Source organism: Pseudoliparis swirei, chromosome 7, assembly GCF_029220125.1.
Source record: "Pseudoliparis swirei isolate HS2019 ecotype Mariana Trench chromosome 7, NWPU_hadal_v1, whole genome shotgun sequence".
Classification (NCBI taxonomy): Eukaryota; Metazoa; Chordata; class Actinopteri; order Perciformes; family Liparidae; genus Pseudoliparis; species Pseudoliparis swirei.
In genome coordinates this window covers 23,202,079-23,213,703 of record NC_079394.1, presented here as the reverse complement: position 1 = coordinate 23,213,703, position 11,625 = coordinate 23,202,079, and the positions used below count along the sequence as shown (strand labels likewise).

Genomic DNA, 11,625 nt, shown 5'->3' with positions numbered 1-11,625 from the left:
ATGAAACCCTTGGAATATAAAATAATTCTGGGTGATACCCATTGGCTGGGTTCTTGTTCACACCCTTAGATGGTGGAAAGGTTCTGGATATAACCTCCAGTAAGGATGTAGGGTAAGAACCATTACACCATAAAAGTGTTCCCTACCACCCATAGGGGGTTCTGGATGAAAACTTTCACAGATGGATCTAGGAAGGACCCTTCTGAGTAGGTTCTACCAGAACCCCCCCCTCAAAAAAGGTCCCCTCCCACACACCCCCGATTAGGAAAAGTTGAAGAACTTTATATGGTTCTAGTTAGCACCTCGATTTCCAGGAGTGTACTGACAGTCACATGAAATCTAAGCTAGGAGGAGTTTTAAATAAGTACCAAATGGAGAGGTATGGAAGGTTGAGAAAACCGTCACAACAGGGCAGATGTGAATAAGTGTCGCTCCACTTATCTGATTTGGCGGCTCTCTGCTCCTCCTCTGATTCCTGTCAGCTCATACTGGACCCAAACACATCAAGCAGACAGTCCAGCAGTCTGATGAGACCAGAAAAGGTCACGCTACATTTCAGACGCTGTGTTGGGAGGGATCGGCGGAATGTTGGAGATCGGATATTCAATAAAGTCTGCTGTGGGTAGATATTATGTGTGTATCCCCACACAGACATCTGTCACAAAGGGACAAAAGGGCTGCTGGCTTTTGAACGTATGAGAAGCCTCTGGGTGCTAATGATAATAATGTTACGGCTTCAGATTAAAGGGTCCTTGTCCTTGTCGCTCCCTCTCAGATCGGAATCTTGCTGATCAGAGGGTCGTTCTGATATGAGCGTTGTGTGTTTTAACATTTCTTAAAGTTTCAAACAGAGTAACAATGATTACAAAATGTAATAAAAGCCTTTATTTAAGCAGTACCCAGGCTTTTCTTGGCAATTATTTTGGTATAAAATCTTATAAAACTGATCCCAGAGGCCAGTACTCCAAAGCAGGATTTGGGGTTAGTAATGTTTAGCCCTGCTTCGGGTTTCAGCCCTCATTCGAGATAAGAGATCTACTCGTATAAATGCACCGGATGAATGCAGATGGGATGTTATGAGGCGCGTGCGACAATGTTTTTAGCCTCATATTATTCTCTGCTGAGGGTGTGTTCACTGAAGGCTCTGAAAACGCGGCCCTAACGGGGCGCGAGGGTTGGTTACGGGACAAATTTACGTCTCTTCATGCACATTACTACCTCTACTTCGTCCTCCAACCCTGTATAACAAAAATTACGTTCCCCCAGACCTAAAATACAATTTGCAGTTACGTTTGACTGAAACGTATTTCTCTCCAAATTACGTTTGACTGAAACGTATTTCTCTCCAGATTACGTTTGTATTTGACGTATTATAATTACAAATACGTCTCTGATCAACGTATCTTTGCCGTTTGTTGTCTCTCTTTTCTACAATGCTGTTATGAATTGTAAAATGCGTCCTCTTGTCTTATTTATTATTATGTTTTCTGTTGTTTCGCCTGCGTATTATGACAGCAATAAGCGTTGTAACCGATCATATGAATTGGCGTGAAGACTTACTGCTGGTGACTCTCCTTTATTTTCTTTCTTTAGGTGACAATACATTAATTAAAACTCGTACACTATCATCACCTTAACAGAGTTAGCCCCATATGGGTCAAATCAACTATTAAACTTGTTATAAAATGCGCATCTGTCCGTAATCTATACCATAAAGTTCGCATTTTAACCTAAAAAAAAGTGCGCTTCCTTTTAACCTTTCAAAATAAAAGTCTGATTTATCTGTTAAGCGGAAGTAGTATAAAACATCTATATTTATTCAAACAATACAATATAAAAGGCATACATACATCAAAATCAATAAGGAAAATGCTAAACAGTCAAACAACTCAAAACAATAAACCCTTCATGGGGTTATTTACAGGCATGTTTACTTCTCATCAAACAAAAAGAGCAGGTACCTGGAAAAATCTGGGAAATAATTTGGGAATTGTTAATAAAACATGATTTACCCTTCAACTTCCACTGATATGCATGCAAACTAATACATCGTTTCACACACACACACACACTGACAGAAACACATAGACACTCACATACGTACACACACACACAGGCAGAGACACACACATACTCACAGACACACACTCTCATACGCACACACGCACACACACACTCTTACACACGCACACACAGACAGACACACACACACACACACGTTGCATTTCTATGGTAGAACACACAATGGTTACCTGGATTCTGATATTATTAGATAATCAAGTGAAAGATGCTCAGGAGTGAGTGCGATGATTAATTCATTGATCATGTGATTCACTGAATGATTGCAAAAGCTAATAATAAAGAATATGAATTATCATATTTACAAATAGGGATGATATTTGAATGGAACAACAATAATAGAGCAAATGTAAACAACAGAATGTAGAAGGGCCTGAGAACAGGTCGATACAGTTGCATCACAACACACCCCGATCAGGACCCTTTGGTGGCATCTTCTGTGTTTCCATAGGGTCAAGTCGAAGCTTCACGCCATCCTAAACTCACACCTTCAATAAAGAAAGACCAAAGTCCGTGGGCAACCCTCCATATTCGTGGTAAACATCCACATTTCTTTGTCACTGCTGCTTCTGGGAAATGTGCTCCTACCACAGGAGGCTGAACAGGTACCTACCATCTTCAGCCGTCACACCTGCATCATATTGGCTGCTCCTGAACCTCCTGTGGCAGTAGAGCGAGCATATTGCCCAAAAGCAACAAAGAAATAGCGATAATGTTACAAGTGAAAACCCTTTTTTGGTAACAGGAGATATTAGTAGAACCCCTCTACCATCATGCAGACATGTGAAGGTGTACAGATGCCCATTTAGGTGTGATATGATTTGTAATTTTTTATTTTGAAGGCCTTTGGGTTTTGAATGGGGCGACTAGAGAGCTGCAACTGGACCCGACTGGAAAGACGGGAGATCCCACTAAAAGGGCCCCAATCAGGGATAAGTGAATCAAAAAGTATAGAAGCACTGATTGAAAGAGAAGTAGCCAATACCAAAAGATTAACAGGCAGAACACATGAGATATATTGGGCATCCTGTGGTGCGGAATTAAATAATTTTGACTAAAGTCTACTTACAAATTCTTGAAGAAGTCTGCGTTGTCATCTCCAAGGATGATGGGAGAGCCACGGAGGACTGCTGTTCACCTCCCAGTCACATCTGTACTCTAAAAGAATATTTTAAACACACACAATTCACAAGTGTTAAAGGACAATCATTTGACAGCTCTGCATGCAATGCTGCTTGAGAAACTTACCCCAGGTGTGACTTGTTGCAGATATTCAAGTTTCTGTCCGACACTTTCCCCCTCTGGGTCTTGAACTTCTCCAGGAAGCGAGGAGTGTATTTGTCAAGATCTTTGAAGAACTCTGATTGCAACTCAGATTTTTGCTTGATAAGCGACAGAACTCAGCCAGAATCTAACGGAAAGAGAAATAAATTAAGATTTAGTCATATTAGACCTACAGTAAACACATTACAACATACTACATCACACTGGGCAGAAAACTAGTGGCTTCTAGATTGAACAGATTTCATCAGCTCCCCTCATCGGCCCTTCATGGTCGTCACAGGAGACACTCTGTGTGAAGACATGGACCTGGACTCAATCTGGCAACACTTCCATGTGTTATGCAGTAGTGTGTTGAAGAAAATAAGCAATACTTACAATTCATTGCCAGGTTTTTCAAAGCCTACAAAAGAAACAACAAAAGCAATTACTCAAACTGCAAATAACTCCTCGTCAAGATGCATTTTTACGGCTAAAAAGCCATCAGTTTAATGGAAGATTTCACAGAAAAATATGATTAGAAATGCTTATCCTAGATATAGATAGATAGATTGAAGTCATAAATGGTCTGTAGGGAGGTTGGCAGGGAGCTTAGTTTCAAACTTGCTATTGGTTATAATGGATGTCATTTCCAGTAAATATCACAAAATAAGAAATGATGTACAAGTTAAAAAAAAAAAAACGTTGTACCACATTCGCTGTGGCCGAGAAGTTCTCCATCATATGGTTGTGGTTGAATTATTCCTCGTTACATTCAACCTAACATTGCATTCACGTTGTGTGACTCCCGTAGTGCTGCGTTAATGCACACGAGTGAGACAGCCACGACGATGTCCGCCATTAACATTGTGACTCGTTTGTTTTGACGGTCTAGCTAGCTTACATTAAACGCTTCGTAAAGTTAACATTCAACTACGAATATACATATGAACAATATGGCGAAGATACGACGATGTTTACTAAGGACATGAACGGCAAAACGTTATTGAGACGCTGAAACTTACCTTAAAGTAACTCGCACACCTGCACTGCCTTCTCGCTGCCGCCAATCCGTCTCGGGCAAAGAACGTCTTCAGTGGTCGACTGCGCATGCGTATTCGAGCCGAGTACTGCCGAGTGCGTCCGAGTTTCTTCCGAGTCCGCCTCACTCATTTTTTTTAAGTAAAGCTTACTTGAGATAATAAGTTTAATAACTTTACTCACCAAAAAGTGTTCTTTACTAAGTTTCTTAAAGTAAGATCAACAAAGTAAGCAGAAATGAGTAAAGCTCACTAATTTTTTTAAGTAAACTTTACTATTACATTTTACAGTGTGACTCCTTGCCCCTGCTTCCTGCATCCAGCCCCTGGATCTGGCATCCTTCCCAATGGCCCTGCCTCCTTCTTTGTGCCTCCTGCCTTATTGGTCCGGCCTCTTTCGTGACGCTTCCTGCCTGGTGGGCCGGCCTCCTGTCTTCGTGGCCCTGCCTCCTACCATGGCCCTGCTGATTTATTTGAAATCTTATGATTATTCTCATGTTCTCTCATATTTGGAAAGGACTTCAAATGTTAAATAAAATCTCTATAGTATTTGAAATTGTGTGACTTCTTCTGATATAGTATCTAGACCAGAAGTACAAAGATCACGAGGTGTCCCCGAAGCCCCGAAACTGAGTGGATCTCTAAGCTTCTATCAAAGAGAGAACTCTCATGCTCAAATGTGCAAAGTCGCTCTCATCTGTGTTGCTCTTTTTATGAAAATGTACCCCACAGAGTTCAAATTTTTTTTTTTTAAACATCTTGCTGTTAGACCCTGTAGCTTTCCCTAAAAGTTCTCCCACTTTTATAATTGCAGGAGAGCCTGTGGTAGTTGTTTATCATGAGACACATCTGGGCCCTGATGCACACTTCAGGGACTTACGCATTATGCTAAACAGTCAAACCTATCAGCACCACATGTAAGCTTGTGCCAGCTGCTGAGGATTGTGAAATGAAGATCATCACTTTAAATTATATGATTCATTTTAACAAACGGTGTACCTGCTGACGTTGTCGCTCATTAGTAATCAGTGTGCGCCTCACGTCGTCTGTGAAGTGTGCAGACACGATTAACCCCTCCATGTCAAAGCCTGCCGTCTCTTTATGAAAGCTGTGATCATATGCACATGTTGTTATTACTTTTTCAATCTTTTGAAGCAATTTCATTCCCCCATCTGCCTGTCATTTCTTCTATATTCAAATCCAGTGAAATGATTGTGTAGCTGCCATTGTTTTATTATTATTTTGGCATGGTGGATGCGGTGCCTGTTACAGGAGTCCTAAAAAACAATCACTCCTGAAGATTAAAATGTATATGACATTTTGTTTCTTTTTTCTTCTGCAGCTCGTCATCCACTGTTTGCTTTTGGACAGCGAGGTGATGTGACGTGACCGCTGCTGTGATTTTTTCACATGGTTTCTGTCACTCGCTCATAACTTGTGCTGCCGGCCTTCAGACTACTGCACATCCCAATTAATTTGGAAACTTTGTGGGTGGGGGGGGGGGGGGGGGGGGATGAGACTGAAATGCATCAGAGGATTGTCCCAAATGTTTGGACACACATTCAGGTCAAAGTATCCACTTATCTCGTCAAGTAGCTCAACAACTATACTTGATGCATCAGCACAGGCTATTCATCGTCCCCAGAGATGTATTTTCATGACTATCGTGAACCCCTGTCTTTCCGCTAGCGCAGGGCTGTCAGACATACATACGGTCGCAATCGTTGAGAGCACGGACATTACAGATGTTGGTTGACCGGCTATATTCATTCATGGTATTGCGGAGACTTTGACTGCTGCCAATGAAACAACGGAGGACATGGTCAACGCTCTCGTTGGAGCGGTTGACAGGGTCGGCAGAGGCTTGGCTAAAGATGGTCCACCATCAATGATTCTGAAAAAAGGCAGATGTCACAGAATTTAGAGAGAAAGCCTAGAGCCGCAAATGGAAGGCACAGGTATTTTGGAGCTTTTTATCGTATTTTGCATCGTGAAGCATTGTGTTGCAAGTCAATGAAAATGGATCTCGTCATGGGAGTGGTGAGCCGAACCGTTGATTTCATCCGAGCCAAAGGTTTGTAAGTTTGACAGCCTCCTAATCGGCAAAACTATTACCCATTCTCTGCCATACCACACCGATACAATGTGGTTTAGCCGAGAAGCCGCGTCGATTTGTTTCTTTGATTTTACGAGAGGAAATTGGACAATTTATAGAGCAAAGGGGAAAGCCAGAGGTGCATGCAGAATGGCGAAAGGACTTTGCATTCATGGTGGATCTTAAAAAACAGTTAAATGATCTGAGCAAAAGGATACGAGGTCAAAACAAAGTTGCCACACAAGTATTATAAAAAAAAGCATATGCTCTTTCCAGATAAAGGGAGACACAACTGTGAAATGGTAAACCATTGGTCATTTTACTCATATAAGACAAGATCATTTTATGGGAGTTTTTAGCAACGATTTCAGGAGACAGAATTGGCACAATTTAAAATGACTGTAATTTAGATTTAAAGGAAAAAAATGCCTTGTCAGCTTGGACACCTTTATCATTATCTCTTACCAGGGTACCCTAACTTGAAAACTGGCTGTAAAAATGTTTTTTTTCATGTTTGGTATCAATTAACTTTGAGAACAAGCTTTTTTTGTAATGAGCACCAATAAAATATAACTGCGTTCCAGGCTCACACACAATCACTTAAATAGCATTATGAAATTGGCAACTGCTCAACATTTAAAAGTGATGCACTAAAACTGGCTATGAGGTGCCAAGTTACAGGAGCAAGTTAAACAGTACAGGGTCTACTTCACGTGAAATGCTGCTTCAAAAGGCTTTTCAACCCTGACCAGAATGCAGTTCTTTAAAATAACAATTGTTACACAGTATGTTTATATTTAGAGAAACTTAACATTGTGCAAAAATAATGACAAAAGTCATTCATGTTCTTCTCAGGATGAATTGTAATCACTGTGGTGGTCTTCTGACTTTTAGCTGTCGCCATTATCAAGTCCTTTGTTGTCAAATTTGTTTTATGACCATAAACCTGCAACGATAATGACATGATACGCTTCGCTATACTTTGAGTTTAGTGATAATTAGCCAGGCGGCAACCTGTACTGTTTATGTAATTAGTCAATGTAAAAAAAAGGATGGTGGACATTATACCTGCTTATTATCAGTGAGCGTCATTGTGCGTATGTTAGCACCCTGATGCTAATATTTAACTCATAGCACTGTTGTGTAGCCCACCAGATTTGTTAACATGGCCACATTGAGTCTCATTTCAGTTCAATTGGCATCTAACGACACAATTTGATTAATTGTGCCGTTAGATGCCGCCTGTTACGGCCTCTTGGTAAACTAGGGATGCACAGGCCGCAACATACAAAAAAGGGATACAGCTAAGGGGGAAACAAAGGAGGCAAATAATAAAGTTAAATACTTGAGCAAAATAAGGAAGATTTATTTCAGACAGTTAAGGTTTAACGAAGGGCAGAATAACACAGAAGCAAAAGTAAAAGGCGTCAGGGTCTCCAAAGCCAACACAACAACCAAAACCACGATGCTAACTAGAAATCAAAAGACACCACTGACCTACCATAGAAGAAAGGAAAAACAATACTAAGCTCCCTGTCTGACCACAAAACAGGAGAAAATTGACACAACAAAAATGGCAGAGAACCCCTGCAAGCTTGACCCGAAAATACAAATGGTGGCCTACACTCAGGCACCATACCGCGGAATGGTCACAGCTCAGAGGTGGAGAGAGAGAGAGACACTTAGTCTGGGGCTGTGTCTACTACCGGACACTTGAGCACTTCGAGCACTGACTTTCAGTGCTTAGGGCGCCACACTGACAAAACCAGCAGAATTCAGTGCACTGAAAGTACCCGGATGGCGCACTGCAAACGGGCAGAAAATGCAGTGTAAAACGATGGACACTACTCGCCCTAAACGGACGCCATTTTGGCTATGTAGCGGAAGAGGAGGAGCCCTTTCGCCAGCTTTTCATTTTATTTCTAAAACAATGGCGGACGAGATGGCTATGGTGGCACAAGCGGTAGACCACGGAGGCTCCTGCCGCGATTGTGGAGGCATCGCAGTTTCCAAATGGGGTGGAGAAAGGGGCAAGAAGTGCATTCATTTTGTCAGTTTAAGTTTAGCGGGTATCGCAAGCAGATTTGCGTACGTCACTACCGGCTTAATTTCGCGAGTGCCGTGAACAGATTTGCGTCCGTCACTTCCGCCAAGTGGTTAACGTAAGTGTTCCATTTGATACAGCACTTATCAGCGACGGAGTGCACTACAGATGTCAGTATTGCAGTGTACTTTGTAAAGTGTCCAGTAGTAGACACAGCCTGGGTGTACATATGTCCTGCCCATTGATTAGCTGATCCCGCTCAGGTGGTGTTGCTCCAGGCGTACCAAACCTGAGAGATAGCTCCACCCTCTTTCTGAAAGAGGGCTGTCTGAGTCACGGGACGTAACACCGCCTATTGTGCTTTCTTTCCTTCGTTGCATCTCATTTTCATACTGTGAGCCTGATAATTAGTTCCGCTTGATCAAATATATTTGATTCGAAAGGTTTTGAAGGCAGCATGATTGACTGCAGGTTTCACTACGAAGTTATGTACTTTCCTCAAATTTACCACACCACATTTCTACTTGGTGCCTTTTTAAATGGTGGCGAGACAGATGGGGATTGGAGCAACTTTACTGTGTGTCGGGTGTGTGCTGCTGCTCCCATGATGCTACAAATAACTTTGCCTTAACAAGCTCCACAGCCAGCATGCAGTTCCACTCCTGTGGAGAAAGAGACATCCTGATTGGTTCCTGTTTGCTATAAGGCCACAGTCTTCCCAATTAGGAGTTTGGAGTATTGAGGTGGGGGACAGGGAGCACGGCAAGTTGGGTCAATCACTGGATCGAGTTGGGCCAGCTTTCGGCAACTTGTTGGCTTTTTCCATGGAGAAGATGGCACGTCATTGTTCTGCTAGAAATGTACAGTGTTTTAAAGGCAAATATCCTCTAGGGCTTTTTAAGGATGTGATGTTAACCTGAAAATCACGGAGCTGATATACAACTTCAAATTGAGAAAAGTGTAAATGTGCCAATGCTGAGCCAGTAGCAACCTTTGCTTAAGCTGTAATGTGGATATTTTTTGGCATTAAAATAGCAATATTCCACAAAAGCATTTGGGCCGATTCCACATTATCAGCATGTCTTGATCGCCTTGTTGACCTAGAATTGACTCACAGTGATGTTCAGGAGGTTTTGTGTGTCGAGACATTTGCAGAGGGGCAGACATCTGGTGATGATGAACAGGTAGAAATAATTTCGGAAGACAGCCAGAAACAAAAGGAAAAGTTAGGGGGTTGGCAAATGTAGAAAAATAAAGTGAAGACAAAATGTTTTATTAACGGCTCATCGAGATGAAGCAGCCACTAGCATGGCACTATTTATAAGATGTCAGAAGTTATGTGAACACTGTTACAGGCTGGGAAAGTTTTAGCATCGTTTTAGAAATGATCTCAGAGCTTTGAAAACGCATATCACATGATCATCCATGTGCACTGGGCATGCACTTGATGGTGTAAACAGGAAGCAGAGTTTCTACTCACCGCAGTTGGTTTAGTTGCAGAAAATACTGTGGAGGAAGAACGACGATGGGCGAAAAGAAGGACTAGAAAGCTCAAAGTCATGTGATTGGAGCGTTACGAATATTTGTTTTTTGGATGGCACGTTTTTGCAAAACGACGGCATGGCTCCTCAGGTACTGCACACCACACTCTCTCATCTGGACAGCCAGAGGGGGGGCTATGTGAGACTGCTGTTCATTGATTATAGTTCAGCTTTCAACACCATAGTCCCCTCCAGACTGGCCGGCAAGCTGATTGAGCTGGGACTGAACACCCCCCTGTGTGCTTGGATCCTGGACTTCCTGACCGCCAGGCCACAGGTGGTCAGGGTGGGCAGACACACCTCCAAACCCCTCACCCTGAACACAGGAAGCCCCCAGGGTTGCGTCCACAGCGCCCTACTGTACTCCCTGTACACACATGACTGTGTGGCCAGGTTGAACGGCTACACCATCATCAAGTTTGCGGATGACACAGTGGTGGTGGGCCTGATCTCCGACAACGACGAGAAGGCCTACCTGGAGGAAGTTGCTGATCTGTCACTCTGGTGCCAGGACAACAGCCTCATCATGAATGTCACCAAAACTAAGGAGCTGATTGTGGACTTTAGGAGGGTACAACAACAGAGGACGTACTCACCACTGGGGATTAACGGGACTACTGTGGAGAGGGTGAGCGGGTATAAATACCTGGGAGTCCACATCACCGAGGATCTGACATGGTCAACAAACACAGACACTCTGGTGAGAAAGGCAAGGCAGCGCCTCTACCACCTCAGGCAGCTGAGGAAATTTAAAGTTTCCCAGAGGATCCTTCAGTCCTTCTACTCTGGAGCTGTAGAGAGCGTCCTGACAGGAAGCATCACAGCCTGGTTTGGCAACTGCTCCGCTCAGGACAGGAAGGCTCTGCAGAGAGTAGTGCGTTCGGCTGAGCGCACTATTGGAACTACACTCCCACCCTGCAGGACTTGTACACCAGGAGGTGCAGAACCAGAGCCGGCAGGATCATGAAGGATCCTCACCACCCCAACAACAGACTGTTTCAGCTGCTGCGGTCAGGCAGGCGCCTCCGTAGTCACGCTGCAAGAACAGAGAGACTGAGACGGAGTTTCTTTCCTCAGGCCATCAGGATTGTGAACTCCGACCTCACCAGGACCCCCACATAGACCCACACAACTGCCCCTCTTAGGCACACACACACACACACACACACTTACTGTAAATATTGTGTTGTTTTTTATTGTAAATAGTGTGTACTTGTTGCCCTTGCACATTCCTGCTGAGCATTGCCACTTTCATTTCACTGCACACCCTGTGTGTGTATGTGACAAATAAAACATCTTGAATCTTGAATCCTTAGTGCCTGATATCATTCAAATTGTGCTCTGTACACCGTTCACGTCAATGGCAACGTTACTCGTCATCAAGGTTTTGCTAATGCTAATATTAGCTGTTCGTCCACGGTTGGAATTTAAACAATACATATTTTACACACATTTTTAATATCACATTCGAAAAGTAATTTAAACGGGATAAGTAAGGCGGCCAAATGTTATGTTTCCAGTTTTTCTTTTTTCAGTGTCAGGTACTTCGACCAAAAAATATAAATG

General features: G+C 42.9%; 1 long non-coding RNA gene across 1 annotated transcript; it reads right to left on the bottom strand.

The window, feature by feature from the left end:
* Positions 1-2,518: 2,518 nt before the first annotated feature.
* On the bottom strand, positions 2,519-4,415 carry LOC130197155 (uncharacterized). The gene is made up of 5 exons (XR_008832389.1): positions 4,365-4,415; positions 3,739-3,763; positions 3,328-3,490; positions 3,149-3,237; positions 2,519-2,567 (listed from the first exon to the last, which is right to left on the bottom strand). It is a non-coding gene; the product is annotated as an uncharacterized LOC130197155 (long non-coding RNA).
* Between the last annotated feature and the right edge of the window lie 7,210 nt (positions 4,416-11,625).